General features: G+C 42.1%; 1 pseudogene across 1 annotated transcript; it reads right to left on the bottom strand.

Moving 5' to 3' along the window:
- Nucleotides 1-4,511: 4,511 nt before the first annotated feature.
- On the bottom strand, nt 4,512-14,973 carry LOC308233690 (proteasome subunit alpha type-1-like; annotated as a pseudogene). The gene is made up of 2 exons: nt 14,896-14,973; nt 4,512-5,345 (listed from the first exon to the last, which is right to left on the bottom strand). The product of its transcript is annotated as a proteasome subunit alpha type-1-like (transcript).
- Between the last annotated feature and the right edge of the window lie 7,499 nt (nt 14,974-22,472).

The following is a 22,472-nucleotide window of genomic DNA, read 5'->3' as shown; positions in this document are numbered from 1 at the left end:
CAAATGAAATTAACAAGCTTTACGACTGGATTAACAACATGATTAAGTTGTAATATAGACTTGCACAATGATTCCTGGTGAATAATACAGTGAAGAAAAATAACATCTTGGTTAGGAAGCAGTCCAACATTTTTTCTAGTTAAATTTGGAGATCCATCTGTCGTGACATTAGCAAATTTACTCCATGGTAGCTTCATTTTCTTGATGACAGTAGACACCTGGTCATACAAGTCCTCTCCCCGAGTTTTTCCTTTCAGTGGCTCCATGGCTAAAAACTCCTTCGTAATTTCAAAATTGTCACTAATCCCTCAGATAAAAATTAAGAGCTGAGCAGTGTCCTTTATGTCATTACTTTCATCCAATACTAGTGAATAAAACTTAAAGAACTCTGCCTTGCTATTTAACTTGCTGGCCAAGTCTTCATCAATCAGTTCCACTAGATGAGTCACTGTCCTGCGCGATAAGCTGAGTTTTTCAAACTTGCCTTTGCTCTCTGGACACAAGAGACCTGCTGTCTCTATCATACATTCTTTCAAAAACTCGCCTTCAGAGAAAGGTTTGCTAGCTTTTGCTAATTTGAATGATAGCATAAAACTTGCTTTGGTAGTTGTCTCTTGAATTGCAGTTTGTCTGTGAAAGACATTTTGCTGATGGTAATTTAGCCATCAACCTCTGTGCAGTAGCCTCCCGTTCTTGAGGTGACTGCTTGCTAGCATAGTTGCCATGCTTTGTGGCAAAGTGACGGCTGAGATTGTACTCTTTGAAGACTGCAAGTGTTTCCTGGCATATCAGACATACCAGCATTGATCGGACTTCAGTGAAAAAATATTTTGTTGTCCACTCCCTCTTAAACACTCGGCATTCACTGTCCACTTTCCTTTTCTTTGGTCCACTCATGTTTAATATTGGGCTAAAACCAACAGTACCGTTCTCTTATTAAATTCTTTACTAAAATAAGACAGTAAAGTATAAAAACAAGTGTTTAAATTTGCTCTACTATAACATTTTTGGTCTTCTAAAAAATATATATATAACAAAATCATCTGAAAAAGTTCAGACATGGGACAGAGGCACACCCTGACCATAGAGAACAACCCCTTTCCTCCATAGGAAACTTGTGTATCTTTCACACAGGCCTTTTGTTTATGGTAACACACATAGCTGCACATTTCTGTGTCTTTCAGACACACTTGTATGGGAGGTGCTAGGGCAGTGCAAAACATGGGTAACCAGTAGTTACCACTAGCACTTCAGTTACTGGCAAAAAACAGCCGCATTGCACATAGTGTGAAAGAGCCCATTATCAATGTCAGATTGCAGCCACTGGACTCTATAAAAACAACCAAGTGCCACTTTTAAATGCCCATTGCACAGTTTTTCTTATTAAAAGCTGGAAATGGCAGGATATTTATATATATACCCCCACTGTGACAGCCTGGCAGAGCATTACAAAGGAGAAAACCCAGCAACTGGTGATGTCCATAAGTTCAATACTTCAGGCTGTCATTACCAGGAAAGGGTTTCATCCAAGTATTAGATATGAACATTTGATTTTCAGTTTTTCATTTGTCCAATTACTTCTGAAACCCTGAAATTAAGCGATTTTGTAATAAAATCTTTAGTTCATCACATTTCTATACAATCTTTTTGTTCAACCCACTGAATTAGGGTTCGTTCACACTAGCCGTGCTGCCGTTGCAGTGTGGTGCAGTACTGCAATGCAGCGCAGCTAGGGTTAATGCAGGGTACACAGGTTTCCATCATGTTTGCGTTGATGCTAATGTGCAGTGGTGCATGTTAACACAAATGCCCTGTAGCACGCATTTTTACAGGCGCAAGGGGGAGAAGCAAACGCAGCTCAAAATGCATTTGTTTTGCCGCTAACACATGCGGTTAGTGGCCATGGTAGCGTTACTGATATGCATCCATATCAGCAAAAAAATGCAGCCGCAGCATGGCTAGTGTGACATGTCCTCTGTGTGTCTTTTTCCCTGCTGCGCGCGTCCGCAGTGGGAAAAAAAAACTGCAGTGGATACAAGCCCTAAAAGCTGAAAGTCTTTGTTGTTTTATTAACAAGTCATTGTGATGTACAGAATGTGGGAACAGGAAAAAATTGTGTTTGAGTAGAGCTCTTAATCTTAGCTCAGAAAGGCTCTGATACTGTGCTCTCCAGGGGCGTGTCTCCCTACATCACCACGATAACGTGTCTACGCATTCCCAGGGTGATGTTGGGGGACGCGTCCGCGGGCATTACAAGGAGCCTCTGGAAGATTGAGAGGTTGTTCCTTCTACTGAATGGGCGGATATAAATCCGCCCACTCAGAAGAAGGAGCTGCGGCCTTGTTTCCCGGTTGCCATGTTAACACTGCTACTGGTGAAGGAGCGGAGGGGAGAGCAAGAGAACCCTCCGCTCTTTCGGCTCCGCGGGCCGGATAGAACAGCCGAACGGGCCGGATCCCGCCCGCGGGCCGTAGTTTGCCCACAACTGGTCTAGGACCTCAGAGCATTGGAAAAGTTCCCTGTCTAAAGAAACTCACTAAAAGTAGGGAGGCTCTTAGAAACTTAGATCAAAAGCCCACACTGAGAACAATAGAAATACTTGAGTTTGTGGAGTAAAAAAAATTTAAAAAAGATAACAGTGTGATGGGCATGCTAGAATGGTTAAATGAGGTAAAGTCAGAAGATGCACAGGACCGTTACCTTTCATGGGAAAGCCCAAAGGAAACAATATTCACCAGGCATTAGGAATGTTCAGTGGCAGCTCTCACTCATTAACACCTATGGTGATGATGGAGCTCAGAAGTAATTAAAATAATGTGCAAGCACTTAACTCAGGGGTCCTCAAACTTTTTAAACAGGGGGCCAGTTCGCTGTCCCTCAGACCGTTGGAGGGCCGGACTATAGTTTAAAAAAAAAACTATGAACAAATTCCTATGCGCACTGTGGGACCGGGACGAGTCGGCTGCTAAGCAGGACAGGCAGCGGCACCCGGCGGGCCGGATAAATGTCCTCGGCGGGCCGCATGTGGCCCGCAGGCAGTAGTGTGAGGACCCCCTGATAAAAACCAGGAGGATGCAATTACCCTAACAAGAGAAACAGATAGACAACCAAAAGTTCACTACCCACAGGGGTTGTGAAGATGGTCAGTAGTACATGGCCTTGGTAAAGATTGCTATCATGTAAATGGATTTGAACAATGGGATTGAAGAGAATAAAGAGGCATCATGGCTCTGGCCAGTTTGGTTCAGTTGGTTGAACATTGCCCCATGCACTGAAAGTTCACCAATTTCATTTCAGGTCAGGGCACATACTCAGGTTTCAGGTTTGATCCCAGGTCAAAATGTGTGCAGGAGGCAACCAATCAATGTTTCTCTCTCCCTCTCCCTTCATCTCTCTCTAAAATCAATAAAAACATCTTTTTAAAAAAGAAAGTGCAAAAACTAAATAAGGGTTGCATAAGATTTCTACACTTGTTGGAAAAGAGATGTATTTTTTTTGAGAGGTGAGAGAACATAGGCCTTCTAGAGGTGACCAGCAGGTAAGAAAGTAAGCAGTGGCCCACACTCAGTTGAGAGCAGTGAAGAGGAGCATGAGATATGACTGCCAGATGGGTAACTCAGTAGTAAGAGATAATTAGAAAAAGAAAACTGGATGGTAAAAAAGATAGGTAAAACTGATGAGCAGAACAAAAATAAACTTGTTTCTGCATGGCCTTCAGGGAGAGGGTGAGAAGGGTGGGGTCAAAAAGAAAGCCTAGGACCTGCAAATGATGCCCTTCTTGCCTCAGCACGTAGTTATTCTGATCTCTAGAGTCACAATGAAACTGGAAATCTTACTGTAGGGTTTACAAATACAGAATGCGAGCCTCACAACTAATAAATACTGGTCTTCGTAATATCACCACAGACACTGTCAACCACAAATTTCCCTTGCTCTTCCCCTGCCTCCCATTCGAACTACAGCTATCCATCTTATGGCCTTCCATCTTATTTCTGAGGCCCTACTTCAAACATCTGAAATTCCTCTGGAGCTACATGGAACTTGTAGGCCCTTCTCTAACCACCAGATGGCAGTAAAGAACCTTAAGAGGTTAATTCTGATAGGTGTTTTCATTCACTGTTGACACTTGAGGCCAGATCATTCTTTTTTTGTGGGAGACTGTCCTATGCATAATAAGAAAGGGCCATCCATATATTTTCCCAGCAGATAAAACAATTTTATTTCACCATTGTCTTTAAAACCACAAAGACACTATGTTCTTCATATGAAAACATAAGTACATATAACTATATTTTCTAGAAAATTATTATATAGACCCTCTCAGAAAAAAATGCATCCCATTAATATGGTTTCAGTGAAGGTGCTTGGAAAGAATTCACATCTGGTCTGATTCCTAAAACATACCATTTCACCACTGCATCTTTTGGTTCAAAGTATAGATTTTTATCATCAGTACATGTTCCTGTGTTCTTACACATTGATAATACACATATAGAATGGAGGATTATCACTTAATGCTCTATTGATTCATCAGCCTTTTCTGCAGGTTCATCAGCAGGTTGAACAGGCTGTGCCTTTCTCTGTGGCCTTTCTTCAAGGCCTTCCAGGAATGGAGACACATTATCATCATCATTATAAATCATAAACTCCAAGTCTTTACCAACAATTCCAATGGAAACATTCTTCATAGTTAGGTCCTGTTCTGTAGGAAGTGTCTCTCTTAAAGCACGCAGACCATGCTTAACCAGTTCATTCAAATTGCATTCCATAAACTCAGACATATGTCTGTCCAAATAAGTATGAGCTGGTTGAAAATGAGCTCCAATGGACACAAATCTGCTGTCAAAATAGTTAGCAGATAGACAGATGTGGAATACAAGAGGGCCCATATCATCATAACCAGGAATAAGCAGCCCAACAGCATACGGTCTTTAGCCATATCTTTGTGTTGGTATCTGGGTCTTGCTTCCAATTATAGATACAAGAGGAGACACAGGAAGAGGTCTGTCAAATACAAATCTGGAATCCAAACACTCCTGGTGCATAAAATTACATAACAGTCTAGCACTAGCAGTAAGTCTCACAATTGAGATACCTATATGTCAACATGGAGAATTATTTTCTGGTGAGCTGCAAGTTCTGAGTGTGCTTTCTTCAGTGTAACCAACACTGCATGGGGTTTCTTATTTCAGACCAACTGTGGCTAAACATTGATTGATAGCTTCTATTGCATATTCAGTTTGACTAATCCTGCCCTGAGGGCTCCAAACATTGACATCATTGTCACACTGGTTGCAAAACGTGGTTCCAACATGGGGCGTGGCTGTCCCCTTCTGCAGACCTGCCTATCAATGAGCGCTGCCAAAACTAAGGCCTGGCCATCTACAGGAATGTCTGTGCAATCAGATGTTGATGGAATTTTTAAAAATCTTTGTTGTTGTTTTATTTTTTATTGAATTTATTGGGGTACAGGTTTCAAGTGTACAACTCAGTAAAATATCATCTGCACACTGCATGGTGTGCCCATTGCTCTTAATAACATTTATTCATTAAAAAAATTTTAATGTGGAAAAACATACAAAAAGAAATTAAAAACACACAAAATCCCACTCCTCAGATAAACTTCTGTGAGTAGTTTAATGACAATCCTAGGCATATGGACACATAGTTAAATATGTATAATTATGCATATGTAATAATCTACTATCCTATAATCTCCTTTCCACTCAAAATTTCCTAAGGACATCTTTTGATATCAACAATATTGGTCTATTGAATAATTGTAATGCCTGAATAATGTACACTTATTTGTACCTAAACAGATCTCCGCCAGGTGGCAACCAGGTTCCTAAATGTCCACTATTATAAACTGCATTGCAATTAACATCTTTGGACATATATCTTTGCACAGGCTGAGATTGACACCGTTTCACACTCAACATTTCTGTGTATCTAGAATTTTGCCAGGACCCAGAGCTTTATGAAGTGAATTAGAGATAGATCTTGTTCCCAAGATGTACACAGGCTGGTAGGAAAAATGAACACAGGACCAAAATAAAAGTATGGTGAGTGGCATAGAAATACAAAGTAGACTGTTAGCCAAAGATAAAGAGAATATAACTGATTGGGGGTCAGGATGGCTTCACAGACATAGGCCTTGGAAGTATAAAAGTTAGTCCCTGCTCCCTTTTTTTTTTAATGGTCATTTTATAACGACCATTTATTTAAGTGCCTATTTCTCCTGCACTCTGTGTGTAGGTGAAGGCCAGCCTTTCCTTCTTCATATGCCCTGTATTTATCCTAGGGCCTCATATGAACTGAATTGTTACAGAATTTCCCAGGTGACCGGAAAAAAAAACAGGGAGTACTCAGAGATTCAGGAAGAACCCTTCATTTTCAGATGTACTAGTACAGTGACTCAGGAGAGTCTGTTTCTCCAAAGCCTGAGTGAGTGAATATGGACGAAGCTTTCCCTTTATACCTTTGGTTTCTTTGTCCCCCAAATATGGCAGGCTTCCGGACCTTTTGCGGGCTTTGTGAAAAAGCCCTGTGTGTTGGGATGGGGGATGTGAGATTACACCCAAAGGCCTGGCCTGGTGCCAGTGCTGATAACCCCTTCCGGGGGGTTGTGCATGGTTCATGGTTTATAGCCTCTGTAAAATGGGAGTATTCTGGGACACAGGTTCTACAAGGCAGGACAGGCATCACTGGAGTTAATTGTGCATTAGAAGGCAGGTTACTGGCACAGATTCAGAATGCTAGCCCTCCCCCCCCCCAAAAAAAAAAATGTCTTATATCCCCCTTCAGAATCTTCAGTAAAGGGTTGCTGAATGGGGGTATTTATTATACACCTCTTTGTCAGGGGAGCATTCTCCTGAAAGGAGAGAAAGGAGAATCATATAGAAACAAATAGGCTATGGATACAAATTTAAATTCCCTCTCAACTTTCTACACTCAAAGACAGACAAGGAAACAGGGATGGGAAAGAGAGAGAGGAAGAGAAAAAAGGTAAGTTAGTATATACTTTCTGGTCCTCTCTTTCCTCTCCTGAAAAGCTCACCCAAGAAGAAATCTGAATGACCTTGCAGAAGGGCACAGTAAAAATCAGATAATAGAGAAATGTTTTACTCTCCTTATTTTAGTCTAGAATGTAATATTCCCTCCCCCCACTTCCATTCATGGTCACCAGGAGAAAAAAATTAGTCTCAACCCAGTTTAAACTTTATTCAATCTGACAATTTAAACATCCTTTTAGAAAGTGTGTAGTCTCTATTGGAAAAAATAATGCTTAATCACTCAGAGAGCCTCCCCTTGAGAAAGGCTTTTCCTGTTGTGGTGGCTGCCACCTGCTGGTCTCCTGAGCATTCTCCTTCATACACCTAATTGCTAAACATTCTGCAGGACATCACTGCTGAATTAACCAGTTAACTTGAGATCTAGACTTTTGGCAGGGACAATGTTTCTGAGCTGCTGATGCTATACCAAGGAATTTACTTGCTGCAGAACCCCTGAGTTTACTGCCATCTCCACCATTCTGAAAGTTGGCCCAGCAGTCCACACTACTTGAAGCCTGAGTCAACTCACTCTGCTATGGTAGGCCTATGGAAACCCAAGGGGTTTCTTTTATTGTTGTTGTTAATTCTCACACCAGGTTATTTTTCCCATTGATTTGTTTAGAGAATGGAAGGGAGTCAGGAAAGAGAGAGGGGGGTGGGGGGAAGAGAGAGAGAGAAAAAGAAAGAGAGACAGAGAGAGAGAGAGAAACATCAATGTGAGAGAGACACATTGATTGGTTCCCTTTTGCATTCACCCCCAACCAGGGCCTAGGATCAAATCTACAACCCAAGTACACACCCTTGACTGAAAATCGAACCCACAACCCTTCAGTGCAGGGGCTGGTGCTCTAACCAATTTGCAACACCGGCCAGGGCCCAATGTGTTTCAATTGTGCACCCACCAACACTCAGGGCATCTTTAAACCCCAGAGCCTCCCTCAACCTGACCTAGATGTGCTACATTTCTGTGACTGAGTCCCCCAACTTGAAACATAGCCAAATCCATTTTGAATATCAAAGACTAACATTACCTCAACCTTATTTTTTTTCTTTTCTTTTTTTTTTTAGATTTCATGCTTTTTAATGGTCAAATAATATTCCACTGTATATACCGTGTTTCCCCGAAAATAAGATATCCTCCGAAAATAAGACCTACTTACAGGTTTCCTTCTGAGTGAAATATAAGGCATCCCCCGAAAATAAGGCCCCCAGGCTCTGTCTCAGAATGAAAATTAATTTACTGTAAACTGGTCGCTAGGGCCGCCCCGACTGGTGTCTAGCAACCAGTGACGTTACGTGGAGTACTGACGTCACTGCTGTGTGGAGGCGGAGCGGAGGTCGGAGTGAGCGGTGAGCACAGGGCAGGAGAGAAGAGGAGACTTTCACAGATGCGTGTAGAAGAACAGGAGGATTAGAGCGGAAGGGATGCGGCGAAGGTGGTGAGTGCTGGTCTGTCTCTGGTGACACTACCTGATGCTCACGGCCACCTTCATGATGACTGAAGGTTCTCAGTCAGTGGCAGACCCGCTCTGCCCAGATCCAGGCCCCAGCAAGCCCAGTGACAGTCCCCAGGCAGGCCCCAGGGGGTAAATGTCTGATAAAGGGGTAGGGGGATGTCTGGTGAAGGTGTTCAGTGGCACAGGGGTGGGGGGAGGGGGATCACTTAAAATGACACAGGAGGATCAGAGGGGGCAATCAAAATGACACAGGAGGATCAAAAGGGGTTACTAAAATGGTAATCCCCCCTCTGATTCTCCTATGTCATTTTGATTCCCCCCTCTGATCCCCCCTGGGTCATTTTGAGTGATCCCCCTACCCCCACCTTGATACCCCAATTCCTTTTTTTTACCCCTATGGTAGAAATGAGCGCAAAAAGAAAAAGCTACTCCGTGGAGTACAAGAAAGGAATCGTGGAAGACTCTTGGGGCCAAAATCTTACTGCTTTCTGCAAAGAGAAGATGTTGAGTATCCGATTGGTCCGAAAATGGCGAGCAGAGTATGGTAACCTCATTGAACAAGTGGACAAGGGAAATGCTAAAAAGCGCAAGTGTGGATCAGGTCGGCAACCATTATTTTCCGAGCTGGAAGACCTGGTCTGTGAATGGGTTGTTGACAGGAGAGCAAAGGCTTTGGTTGTGAATAGGGCTCAGATTCAAGAATTTGCCCTTGCAATGGCACCACAGTTTGACATAGCCCCCAAAGACTTCAAAGCATCACAACACTGGCTGGATAATTTCCTTCAGCGAAGTGAACTGTCTTTAAGAAGATCTACAACATTGTTTAGGTTGGAAGATACTCAAGTTATTAAGCGAGCACTTGCATTCAAGTCCTTTATTGATGATGCTGACTTCTCTAAATACAATCTTTCCAACATAATTGCTATGGATGAAACTGCAGTGTTTATGGGCCAATCATCTCAAACAACAATTGAACAGCGGGGTACCTCCTTAGCGTACATTCCCTCCACTGCTTACGAAAGTGCACGTGTTTCCTGTATTTTGGCAATTCATCTGGATGGCACTAAAATCCCACCTTTAATCATTTCTAAGGGCAAGAAGGAAAAGATTGAACGTGTTTTGGGCGTTTTTATTCTTGAAACTGAAAAAGCCTGGGCCACACAAGCAGTTATAAGGAAGTGGGTTGATGTAATGCTGCCGCTTTTTATGCGAGGGAGCCAAAGAGGTCTGCTAGTCTGGGATGCAGCCAGCACTCACCGCGCTAAAGACATGAAGACATTTCTTCACGAAAGAAAAATAGATCAGATAATGATTCCGGCAGGAATGATGGCCTATCTCCAGACTCTTGATATTGCAATAAACAAGCCATTCAAAGACAATTTGCGCATGGAAATTAATGACTACATTGAAAATAGAATGGAGAGAAATCAGCATGGAAACTTTGTGAAACCTAAACTGCAAGAAGTTGTGACTTGGGTGAAGAATTCACGGGAGAAAATCACTGACAGTTGCATTGCAAATGCACTGCGAGCAGGCTACCTTGACAAGAAGGACTCATTTAAAGACAGTGCTATTGCTAAACATGAGCGATTTGGTCCACTGATTCTGAAAGAAATGGAGTCACAAGAAATTCACCAGGAAATTCAGGAATTGGATTGTTATGATGATGTTCCAGAAGATGATGACATGATTGTCATTGAATAAATGAGTAAATTCTTGATACTGTAGGATTCACAGTTTGTCTGGTTTGTGTTGACAACTACCGTACTACCGTACCGTATACAGGTAATAAATTTCCTTTATTTTCATTTAACAATAAATCTGTACCGTATTCTTCTTCATGGAAAAATAAGACATCCCCTGAAAATAAGACCTAGCGTGTCTTTGGGGGCAAAAATTAATATAAGACACTGTCTTATTTTCGGGGAAACACGGTATGTACCACAGCTATTTTATCCATTCATCTATTGTTGGGCACTTGGGTTGCTCCCAAAGCTTGATTTATTTTATTTTATTATTTTTTTAATAAATCTTTATTGTTCAGATTATTACAGGTGTTCCTCTTTTTTTCCCCCCATAGCTCCCCTCCACCTGATTCCCCACCCCACCCCATGCCCTTACCCCCCGCCACTGTCTTCATCCATAGGTGTAAGATTTTTGTCCAATCTCTTCCCGCAATGCTCACACCCCCTTCCCCCTGAGAATTGTCAGTCCACTCCCTTTCTATGTCCCTGATTCTATTATATTCACCAGTCCATTCTGTTCTTCACATTTTTTATTCACTTTATTTTTAGATTCACTTGTTGGTAGGTATGTATTTGATGTCATTTTGTTGTTCATAATTTTTATCTTTACGTTTTGCTTCTTCTTCCTCTTCTTAAAGAATACCCTTCAGCATTTCATGGAATCCTGGTTTGGTGGTGATGAACTCCTTTAGCTTTTTCTTGTCTGTGAAGCTTTTTATCTGACCTTCAACTCTGAATGATAGCTTTGCTGGGTAGAGTAATCTTGGTTGTTGGTTCTTGCTGTTCATCACTTTGAATATTTCTTGCCACTCCCTTCTGGCCTGCATAGATTCTGCCGAGAAATCAGCTGACAGTCGTATGGATGCTCCCTTGTAGGTAACTAACCGTTTTTCTCTTGCTGCTTTCAAGATTCTCTCTTTGTCTTTTGCCTTTGGCATTTTAATTATGATGTGTCTTGGTGTGGTCCTCTTTGGATTCCTCTTGTATGGGGTTCTGTGTGCTTCCTGAACTTGTAAGTCTATTTCTTTCACCAGGTAGGGGAAGTTTTCTGTCATTATTTCTTCTAATAGGTTTTCAATATTTTGCTCTCTCTCTTCTTCTGGCACCCCAAAAATTTGGATGTTGGTACGCTTAAAGTTGTCCCAGAGGCTCCTTACACTATCTTCATATTTTTGGATTCTTTTTTCTTTTTGTTTTTCTGGTTGGGTGTTTTTTGTTTCCTCAAATTTCAGATCTTTGGTTTGATTCTTGTGGTATGTTGATCTACAGTTGAGTTTCTGTATATTCTTTATTTCAGACAGTGTATGCTTAATTTCTGACTGGTCCTTTTCCATTTTTTTGGCACTCTCATTAAGATCCTTGCCGAAACTGGTTTGGCTCAGTGGATAGAGCGTCGGCCTGCGGACTGAAGGGTCTCAGGTTCGATTCTGGTCAGGGGCACTTACCTTGGTTGCGGGCACATCCCCAGTAGGAGGTGTGCAGGAGGCAGCTGATCGATGTTTCTCTCTCATCGATGTTTCTAGCTCTCTATCCCTCTCCCCTCTCTTCCTCTCTGTAAAAAATTAATAAAATATATATATATTTTAAAAAAAGATCCTTAAAGGTCTCACTAAGTTCCTCAGTGGTTTTTAGAAGATTCTTGAGTAACCTTATAAATGTGGTTCTGAACTCTATGTCGTCCAGTAGTTTGCTTTCCTCCATTTCTTTCATTCGTGACATGTTTCTTTGTCTCTGCATTTTGCTGCTTCCTTGTGTTGATGGAGTGGCTTTGTGTGGTAGGTGACCTATAGGGGCCAGTAGCTCAGCCTCCCCAATCACCTGCGGTGGACGCCTTTGGTACACCCCTTTGTGGGCTGAGTGCAAAGTCTTGGTGTAGTTAAGCCTTGATTGCTGTTGGTACACTGGGAGGAATTGACCTCCAGGCCAATTGGCTGTGAGGACCCGCTGTGTCTATAATGGAAGAACTGCTGCGCTGGAGACATGCTTATGGTGCAGGACTTGTTTTAGTGGTGCTTTGGTGCTCACTGAGTCTGCCTCTTGAATGTGTCACTTATGGATGTGAGGAGTTGAAATCTGGTGTCTCACACTGACCACTAGGTACACTGGCTTCTGGATCTCCAATGGGGTGCAGGTCAGCTACTGTCTGAGGCCACCCAGCAGGCGCTACAGCGAGAACTACAGTTTTCTCCTCTTTGCTTGGGGTTTGGAGGTTTTGGAGCTGTCTGACCCGGGCTGCAAGTTTGCTAGGTTAAGCTGCAATAGGGCAGGTCATTCATATGCTAAAGCCGCTGCTTGGAGCTTGGGTGGGTTTGTAGATGGTGCGGGGCAGGGTCTCAGGGCTTCACTAGGCTAGGGCGTGGCAAACAGCGATGGATGCCAGTAAGCCGGCTCTGTGTCTCTGACCGTGTCCCCGTGTCCTGCTCCCCAGCACAGTAAACAATTATTCCTGCACGCAGCCCTTCAAGCAAGCCTCCCTCACTTTCCGACCCCACAGCAGACAGTCCAGCTTCTCCCCGTAGGAGTTTGGGTCCCCCGCGTCTCCCCAGAAACTGGAGTTCGGAGTAATTGGGAGCTTGTCTCCCTTCAGGTTGAAAACAGCAGCGCTCCCAGTCGCCCATCGCCAGCCCGATTCGCGCGTCTCCGTACCTCAGCTTTTCAGCGCTTGTGCACCTCTCAATGCTGTTTGCTCTTTCCTTCTAGTTGTAGAACTTCCACTCAGCCAGCTTTCCCGTGGTTCTGGGTGATAGACGTTTTGTCTTTTAGTTGTAGTTTTGAAATTGTTGTGCGAGGCAGCAGTTTAGGTGTTTACCTATGCCACCATCTTGGATCATGCTTCAACCTTATTTTTTTTCAATATGTTCTTATTGATTTCACAGAAAGGAAGGGAAAGGGAGAGAGAGATAGACACATCAATGATGAGAGAGAATCATTGATCGGCTGCCTCCTGCATACCCCCAACTGAGGATCGAGCCCATAACCTGGGCATGTGCCCTGACTGGGAATCTAACCGTGACTTCCTGGTTCTTGGGTCAAAGCTCAACCACTGAGCCACATCAGCCGTGCCAGCCTTATTTCTTTAGACATTTCCTTTATTTTTTAAAAATCTTTATTGTTGAAAGTATTACATAATTCCTCCTTTTTTCCCTCTTCCAGCCCGCTCCTGTGCCCCAGGCTCTCACCACCCCATTGTCTGTGTCAACAGGTTATGCATATATGCACTCAAGTTCATTGGTAGATCTCTTCCCACCCACTCTCCCCTGCCTTACCTCTGAGGTTCAACAGTATACATTTCCTTTATAAAGAATTTTCATCTCCTCTTGACAAATAAATGCGTCTCATGGACTAAGGAAAAGCCCTAACCATGTCATCTTCATCTTCATCCTCGTCCCCAACTTTAGTGCAGTCTGATGACCATAAAGACTGTGCTCCTTCCCCTTCCCTCCATTCCTTTAGCCTAAAAATTATCAGGTTTGAGTATTAGAGGGAGAAAAACTGAAAGAAAACTTCCTGGCCATAGCATATCATACTGGTCTGGAATCCTCACAGAAACATCCTTATTTACTTCTAAAACCCTTTCATCATAATTAAGAAAGAGACATTTTAGAAACTTGACCATTCACATAATACACATTCAAAGAGCACCTATTATGTGCAATATACTCGGACAGGCACAATGTGAAACACACTGTTTACTAGTGCTGCTTTAACAATTTACCAGACTTCGTGGTTTAAAACAACAGATTAATGATTTTACATTTCTGGAAGTGTAAAGTCCAAAATTGGTTCTTATGCGGCTAAACACAAATTATCCTCAGGGCTGCGTTCCTTCTGGAGGCTCTAAGGGAAAGGAAGTCTGTTTCTTTGCCTTTTCCTCTCAAAGGGGAGAATAAGTAATTGTAAGAAAAAGTGAAATCTTCAAGGGACACACAAACAAAAAGATAAATCCAATTTATCTTTTTTACTAACCTGTTGAGAAAGATTTAGGAAAAAAAATAGCACAGAACTAAGTTGGAGGAGAAGGAGAAAGAGAGAAGAGATGGGATACATGAGTCAGAGTCCTTCTCTGACCTTGAAAGACTTTATAATCTCAGCAGCAGGCAGCTCACCTCACTAACAATACTGGGAATTGAAGCAGGGAGGGGAAAGTACACCACATGAAGAATGCAAGCCAAGTTGGAAAGAGCTAGTCATCATTTCTAAAGGGAAATATCACCATAGAGGGTTATGCTGACATTTATCCAAACTCCATGTCCTTCTATAGCCCTGGACCACCTCAACTTTATTCGCATATAGATCAGTAACTTCTTTTCCTAAATTCAACTGCTTACAAGGTTTCTTGTTTCCATTTGGGATATGTTTGATTTATTGTTATCTTCAATGTCCTAGTGATTATTCTAATTGTGGGAAATTCATTTTAACTGAATGTAATATGGTCACAATTCCATCTGATACCAGAGACAGTTCTCTCTCTCTGTCTAGTCCTTCCCAGAACATCCTACCCATAAAGGTTTCAAGACTTTGACCAGAGAGTAAAACAAGTATCAGGAATGAGCCAAACCCTCTACTTCTAGACCTTCACGATTCTAAGGATAGAACCAAAAGTTGGCTTTTGGTCCAACTGACAACTGCTTCCCTTACTAAACACTCGCTGAGCTGCTTGTACTGGCTCCCAGGACAATCCTTCATGGAGGCTTCAGCAGAATAGGATGCAGTCATTCAGGGTAAAGAAAGAAGTTTCTTTCTCTACTTACAGCACTTCTGATAGCAAACACGTGTGTTTTCCACTCCAAGCAATTCTCAATTCTCTGCGATACCAACTGAATGTCCTACAATTCAATTCTAACACTAACTACCTGGAGTTAGCCCTACTCTACAGGTCAGGGGCTTAATCCTCTGCTTCAAAAGCAAATTGCCCATCCCAAGTTGTCACCTGCCCTTCTAACCAACCAGTTATATATTTGAGGTTCTCATGATCCTTTCCTCAAGTTTGATAATTTGCTAAAACAGCAGGGAAGTGCTTTGCTTACTCTTACTAGTTTAGATAAAGGATACAACTCAAGAACAGCCAAATGGAAAAGCTGTACAGGGCAAGGTATGTAGGAAGGGCTTCAGAGCTTTCGTGCCCACTCAGAGCAGGTTGAACTACCCAGCACCCCAATATATTCATCAACCCAGAAACTCTCCAAAACCTGCTATTTAGGTTTTTGTGGAAGCATGATTGATTAAATTATTGGTCTTTTGTGATTGAGTTTCCAACCTCTCCATTGAAAGTAGGTGTAGGGGAGTGCTGACAGCTCCAACCCTCTAATCACATGGCTAGTTCCTCTGGTAACCATCCCTCATCCTCCAAGAGTCACCTCATTAACATAACCTCAGGTATATTTGAAGTGGACTTTTTATGAGTAACAAAAATGCTCCTTTATCCCTATTACTGAGGAAATTCCAAGGGATTTAGGAGTTCTATGCCAGGGACCAGGGTTTAAGACGAATAAATATTGTTTATTATATCACACCATCACACATGGTTCTCTGCAGTACTGTGGACAGGTCCAACACCTTTCTCCCAGCAGAAGCTATGAAATTCTATGTACAACATTTTCCTACTGGCTGGGATCTTTCTTCTTCAGATGCCTCCCAGACATTGCTTGAAACCACTTTCCTCACCTCGGCCAGAACTACAGTCAATACCAACACCTCCTCAGAGGCACAACCTAAACTCTCATCAGGGTTACTCCAGGTGTCGACTCACCCAGAATAGTCAGATCCATCAGAATGCCTTTCCTGGGGGCTCAGCTGGACACTCAGAGCCACCAAGGGTCAGGGAGGTAGATGCAGTCTGCCCAGATGTAAGCATAATGAGGTGAATGATCTGTAAAGAATTTTAAAGTGGCAATAAAACTAACTAAAAATCAATCTGATTCTTATCTCCTTGCACAACAATAATAACAATGTTAATGATATAATAACCTTCTCGAAAAAATCTTCTGTTGGTCTAAATTCTAAACAATTACTATGATTAGTGTTGAGTAACCTACATATGCAGGCTTAAATGATCACTTTTTTAAATTAATCCACTAGAAATATTTCATTCTTCATGGAAAGTAATTTTGCATAATTATCAGTTACACAGTTAAATTCAGCCACACACATAACTTTCACAGTAAATTCATAAGAATTTAACCATCTTTCAAACTCACTTCAGGTGCATTTTCTGGCTCCAACCCCTATGAAAGAAGATGGCCCTGCTATTGTAGTAGTAAAATTAAAATAAACAATCTTAAATGTATGAGACTTTTCTTTTCTGACATCTTTTTTTTTTTTTTTTTGATAGGTGAAGTTTCAGATGAGGTCAATCAGACACAAAAATATTAGCAATCAGCCAAAACAATCCTTGAACAACATGCAGTAAAACAAGTTTTACAATTGTTCCTTGAACACACACAAAAAACATTCTGTAGTAATCTATTAACTATGAAAAAATGTAAAGAAATTGACATAGAAAAGATAATGATATTCTGAAGACTATCAGAAGAGAGAAGAGATGATAGTCTTGCATGACCAAAACTGAATAAATAAATACAATGTTACCCTGTACATTTGCACCAAAAGAACATTTCTTCTGAAGCACTGGATCAAATAATGTCAGTGGCAATGTTCATTTTCTCCAAATTTGGCAAAAGATCTTCAGACATGTTTATCAATAGATATTTATGGTGACTTTCCAATTATGGAGTTCATTGAAAGCTGCAAAATTTGATCCCAAAGAAACAAGACAGGGTATTGTAGTTTCTGGAATTTATTGTGAATGTGATTTGTATAAATTTCTCCCAAAATGTCCACGTTTCCTAATCATTTGTTACCTGTTGCTTCAAACTAAATAAACCTTTCAGAATTGAAATTAACAAGAAGTGTTCTCTGGTCATCTATGAGCAAAGACAAGTGACACATTCTAAGTATGCTGTCTAGTGAACATGAATATGTGGAGACAAGTATATCACTTTCCTAGTGCTTCTGTAACAAAGTGCCCCATCTGGGCACCATAACACAAATGAACTGGATTGTCTCATAGCTCCAATGTGTCAGCTGGGTCATACATTCTTTGAAGGATCTAGAGAAGAATCTGTTCCATGTCCTTATCTTAGGTTCCAGTGTTTGCCAGAAATCCTTGGCTTGCAACTGCCTAATGCAGATCTCTGCCTTCTTGGTCACATGGGTTCTCCCAGTGTGTGTCTGTCTTCAGGAGGTTATCTTTACTCAGTGTGTCCCTCTCCGTCTCTTCACCTCAGTTCTTTTTATAAGGACACCAGTCACTTGGATTAGATGCCCACCCTACTCCAGTATGACCTCATCTTAACGAATTGCATGTGCAATGACCCTCCTTCCAAGTGAAGCCATATTCTTAGGGACTGGAGGGGATGTAGAGGAGGTTGGGGGATGTTAGGACATAATATATACTTTGCTGGATGTGGGAGAATCACAATTCAACTCATAACAAAGAGCAATGTTTTTGCAAACTTACAAGCACTCAGGCTCCAAAACAGAAACTATAATGTTATTGTATGTTACCTTAACACATAAATGCCTAGTATGTTTCCTCCCTTAAAAATACACTGGTGTAATTTAAAAGTATTAATCCATTACTTTTCTTTGAGTAATTTGTGTTTTTTCTTTACGATGATTATATGTACCTACCTCAACAAAAGCAGGTTTTCACTATGTTTCTTAACTGAACATCATTGCTACCGCTTTCATTTCACCATGACTGCTGAAAACAATTGTGTCAAAAATGACGCCCTCCCTGTGTCAGACAGACCTGGGACCATCCATGGCAGGGTGAGCCCCCAGCACAGGAGCGCGACCCCTCCAGGCGTTTCTCGCCTCAGACACTCACTTTTCCATCAGGCTCCAAGGTGGAGCTTCCATTGCTCTACAAGCCACAGGAAACCTGAGGCAGCACAATAGAACCCTGAAGGCTGGCTCCTCCCTCATGAAGGGGCGCCTGTTCCCACACAGACCAGGAGCACAGGCATTGCCTGAAGCCCGCCCAGCTCGCCTGCCCTGGAAGGGGTCCACACCCCTTCTCGCCCTTCCCCAGGTTGCCCACCAGGCAGGCTCTGAAGCTCATGCGCAAAAACCTCCACCAAGCCTTTAACAACAAAGTGTCTTTTCAAACCACCCTTCCCTGTAGTTTTCCTTTATGTTTCCAGTTGCAGCCCCACAGGAGCAGTGAAAGGGAGCAACAAGGACCTCCTATAGCCCTAGGCCATATTCCGCCTTCTGGGCCTTGTTCCCCAGTCCTGCATCCACCTATTGTGGAACTTGCTTGCAGGACTAGTGCCACAGGAAGGCATGGAGGCGTCAAGGGCGTGTGTGGACCAGATGAAGGGTTACCCTGAGAAGATCAGGGCGGGATGCTCTCTGGTCCACAGTGCTGGTCTGTCCTGAGGGGGCGGGGGCGGACTGGACATGGGGAAGGAGTGAGACCCTCCTGGTAAGCCCTGGCCCCTAAGTCTGAACCCTCCAGTATCCTGAGCAAAGCCCACTTTTCTTGTCCCCAATTGAAAGACTGGTTAGGGCTGCAGGTGAGGGGTGACCTGAATGAGAGAGAAGCTTGGCTGCAGTCCAGCATTAGAGGAGTAATCATCTGTAAAAAATTAAAAACTGTAATAAAACTAACTAAAAATCAAGCTGACTCTTATCACCTTGCACAACAATGCTAACAGTGTTGGTGATACAATAACCCTCAAGTAAAAATCCTCTGTTGGTCTAAGTTCTAAACAATTGCTCTAGTTAATGTTGAGTAACTTACATATGAAAGGCTTCAAATGATCACTTTTTGAAACTAATCCACTAAAACATAGTTTATTCTACATGGAAGTTAATTTGCAGAATTATCAGTTACACAGTCAAACTCAGCCACATATCTTACGTTTCATAATAAATTAATAAGAATTTAAGATCTTTCTAGCTCACTTCTGGTACATTTTGTGATTTTAGCCCTTGTGGTAGAATATAGCCCCTTTTAAAGGAGTAACTGTAAAATAAATGATCTTAGTTGTATGAGACTTGTCTTTTATGACATCTTTTTTTACTGAGGTGAAGTTTCAGTTCAGGTCAAACACAAAAATACAGGCAAACAGCCCTGGCCAGTGTGGCTCTGTTGGTTGGAGCACTGGTGTGTGCGTGTGTGTGTGTGTGTGTGTGTGCGTGCGTGCGTGCGTGCGTGCGTGTGTGTGTGTGTGTGTGTGTGTGTTTGGAGACCCTACCTTTGGGAGTGCTGAAAGCTAAATGTCTCTGCAGTGGTGCCTAACTCTGCTCTCTTCTGGATAACTCTCCCCCTCTATGAGAAGGACTTGATACCAAAGCTGTTTCAAGTGCTGGCTCCTTCGTACCAAGGTCAGAGTAGGGGCTCTGAGAATGCTGCTGATCCCAAATGGAAATAATCAGGACCTGGCCAAGTAGGCAGTGGTTGAGTATAAAGGGAACTGTCTCCCACCCCTGTAACTGCCTCACAGAGACAGCAGCCTTATGCTCCTAAACCAGCTACTATAGGGGCTGTGACAGCACCAGGAAGCAAGCATCCACAGCCCAAACACACCTCAAACATCAGGGATTTAACTGGAGTCAAAGGGTATGCAGCTTCATCCTTGCCCATGATCATATCTTTGAATCTCTTCGCCTCTAAGAACTGGAGCTAGAGTTGTGACATGGGCAGTCTTAATGGAGCCCAGAAGCATCGGGGGAGCCAGATAACCCTCTCTTTGCACAATAGATAAAATCCCTTGTATGAATATATACAAACTGAGTTTTCCCTCCCCTTGGGATTTCTGAGAATGAGAACTATCCAAATGCTCAGGCTTCATGGGATAGTAAGTGCACAGCATATGTTTCTGGCTCTTAGATTTGGGTTTTATTTGGTTAGCACACTTTTGTTTTTCTTAATGTTGGTTTATGCGGGGCATGTACCCTATAATGCCAAACTGGCCCACAAGATGATTGAGTTATAACATCAAGCATAGAGACTGACCCCTAGAATTTCTTAGAGAAAGACTACGTCCTGGTAGGGGTTGGAGAACCATCTGTGCCCTGAGTAGTTCAGTTGGTTAGAATGTTGTCCCAATACACCAAGCTTATGGGTTCGATATCCAGTCTAATTGAGTAGCTTGGTTGGTTAGAATGTTGTCCCAATATACCAAGGTTACACGGCAGATCCTCAGTCAGGGCACACACAAGAATCAACCAATTAATGCACAAATGGGTGGAACAACAAGTCAATATTTTTCTCTCCCTCTTTTTCTCTCCTGTGGGAAGCCACCCATTGTCTTCACTATCAGAGAAGTGTGGACAGGGATCCCGGAAGGCTGGTGACCCTTAATCTCTGGCAAAGGTCAGAGCTGTACACCTACTGTTTAGTCGAGACAATGGTAGCTGAAGCAACTTCCCCATCAGACAGTCATGTAAATCCTTACTGGTAAGATAGTCTGCCTGTTACTGGAAATTGCCTGCCTAAGGGCTATAGGTGTATCCCAAATTGAATAAAAGGATGGCGAGGCCAGAGCCCAGGCAGAGTCCTTCCTCTTGAGCTGGGCTCCCACCTGGTCCCCCAATATTTCCTGGTCCCCCAATAATTATTTCATAATATATCTGTATGTAAATCCAATGATCATGTAATATACCTTAAACGTATACAGTGATATATGTCAATTGTTTCTCAATAAAACGGGGGAAAGTGGAAAAAAACCTTGCCTATTAGAAAACACCTGTGCTCCTACATTAAGCAAAAAGAGTAGGAAAAGATAAGTCTTATTGGTAAGATAATATGCCAGCCCTCATATCCTTTTTGTTCCTCATGTTAACTCACTGAAATAGCTATTAATATCTTCACACATACATGAAAAAAAAACAAGCTCAGAGAGATATGCTACTTTTCTTATTCAATCATCACACATTTCTTGATTATCTATGTATGTCATGCACTTTGTTGGAACTAGGATATAAAAATGAAAAAGACAGATCCCCGCCCCCAAACCAAGAGGAGCACAGAGAGGTGGGATGTTTGAAGTTTGGGAGACATCATATAAACAAGCAAACAGATACAGTGCAGCACCATGTGATAAGAGAATTACAAGTGTATACTAAATGCTATTTGAACAGCACAGAAGAGCTCAATATAGTCCATGAAGGTGGTATGGTGCAGGTATACTGGAAGTGGGTAGAGGTAATATGAGACTATGTGGGTAGGATTTCTGGAAAAAATGGAGAAAATGAGTATGAGGTCCATCGTAAAGAATATGTGTGTGTCAGAAATATAAAGTTTGAAATAGAAGAATAACAGTGGGGCAGGAGGTACTTATCTACAAGCAATACTACCATGAATTAGATCCTGGACAAAGATAATACTCAACAAAACAAAATGCTTTACATGGGATTTAGGTTTGAGGGTATCAAACAAGAAAGAACTGAGGCTACGAATCAAATCAAAAGTTTATTTGGGATCTTAGGGGTTTTAACCTGGAGACATAGATTCAGGAGGTACCTGGAAACTGCTCTAAGTGGGGCGGGATGTGAGAGAAAGGAGAAAGACTTTAAAAGGCAAAACCACAGGCTTACATACCTTGTTTTGAAAGAAGTATGATTGGTGTAGGCAAAAATAATGTTAGTCTATAGAGGCTAGGTTATAAGCTAGTTGCTAGGTTGTATTTCGCAGAAATGAGCCTCATTCTGAAAACTGCAACAGGATGTAGCCACTTGTGGTTGGTAGTTTAAAAGTTCATGTTCTATCTGGTGGTAAACGTGAATAAAACCAACTACCCAGGGGCCCCTCCACATTAGTGACTCTATTTCAGATGTTTCTGTTCACAGGAGAAGGCAATCAGAAATAACATCACTAAAAAGCTCTAATGTAAAAGAGAACAGTAAATTCTCTCCTCACCACAAGCACACAATATGCTTTTAGAGTTTAGCTCACTTTAGTGTTGAATTGAATCATACAAATCAGCTAATATGACATTAAAATTTTTGCTAATTTTTAACTCAACTACAGTAAAATAAACAGCTACTTTTAGCAAAAAGTTTTTTTATGGGAAATAAAAACTAACAATTTTAATTAGTACTGAAAGCATGCTTCTCCCCTGTGCTCACCCACCTCCAACTGTGGTACACACACACACACACACACATCAACATTAGTCTTCTATTTGAAGTAATTTGAAAAC

The sequence above is a fragment of the Plecotus auritus genome (assembly GCF_963455305.1).
Source record: "Plecotus auritus genome assembly, chromosome: 9".
Taxonomy (NCBI): Eukaryota; Metazoa; Chordata; class Mammalia; order Chiroptera; family Vespertilionidae; genus Plecotus; species Plecotus auritus.
The sequence above is the reverse complement of the archived record's forward strand: the minus strand, read 5'-3'. Positions and strand labels throughout refer to the sequence as shown.